The sequence below is a fragment of the Mustela nigripes genome, chromosome X (assembly GCF_022355385.1).
Source record: "Mustela nigripes isolate SB6536 chromosome X, MUSNIG.SB6536, whole genome shotgun sequence".
In the NCBI taxonomy this organism is placed as follows: Eukaryota; Metazoa; Chordata; class Mammalia; order Carnivora; family Mustelidae; genus Mustela; species Mustela nigripes.
Genome location: NC_081575.1, coordinates 93,197,763 through 93,198,477, shown reverse-complemented (window position 1 = coordinate 93,198,477; position 715 = coordinate 93,197,763).

The window sequence follows — 715 nt, the reverse complement described above, 5'->3', positions numbered from 1 at the left end:
TATTTTATTTATTTGACAGAGAGAGATCACAAGCAGGCAGAGAGGCAGGCAGAGAGAGAGGAGGAAGCAGGCTCCCTGCTGAGCAGAGAGCCCGATGCGGGCCTCGATCCCAGGACCCTGAGATCATGACCTGAGCCGAAGGCAGCGGCTTAACCCACTGAGCCACCCAGGCGCCCCGTTCATGTGTTTTATGACACTTGGACCTTTCAACAGAATGACTTCCTTATTATTTACAGTTGGGTTATGTACCTATATATATAATGTAGTAGATTTCTTTTTTCTTTTTGACATGCTTCCTATTTCAGAATATTTTATTTTAGTGATGTTGGTATTATCTGGGGATGAATGCAAATAACCTTCTTTCAATATTTTGGACTAGCAATATTTTCGGGAACAATTACCACTATACTTTGAGGTAAAAATTAAGGCACATTAATGTTGCAAGAATAAAAATTAATAATTTTATGTCCTATTTTAAAGGCAAACATTTTAATTTTTTCTTAATTTTTTATTTTTTATAAACATGTATTTTTATCCCCAGGGGTACAGGTCTGTGAATTGCCAGGTTTACACACTTCACAGCACTCACCAAAGCACATACCCTCCCCAATGTCCATAACTCCATCCCCCTTCTCCCAACCCCCCTCCCCCCAGCAACCCTCAGTTTTTTTTGTGAGATTAAGAGTCACTTATGGTTTGTCTCCCTCCCAGTCCC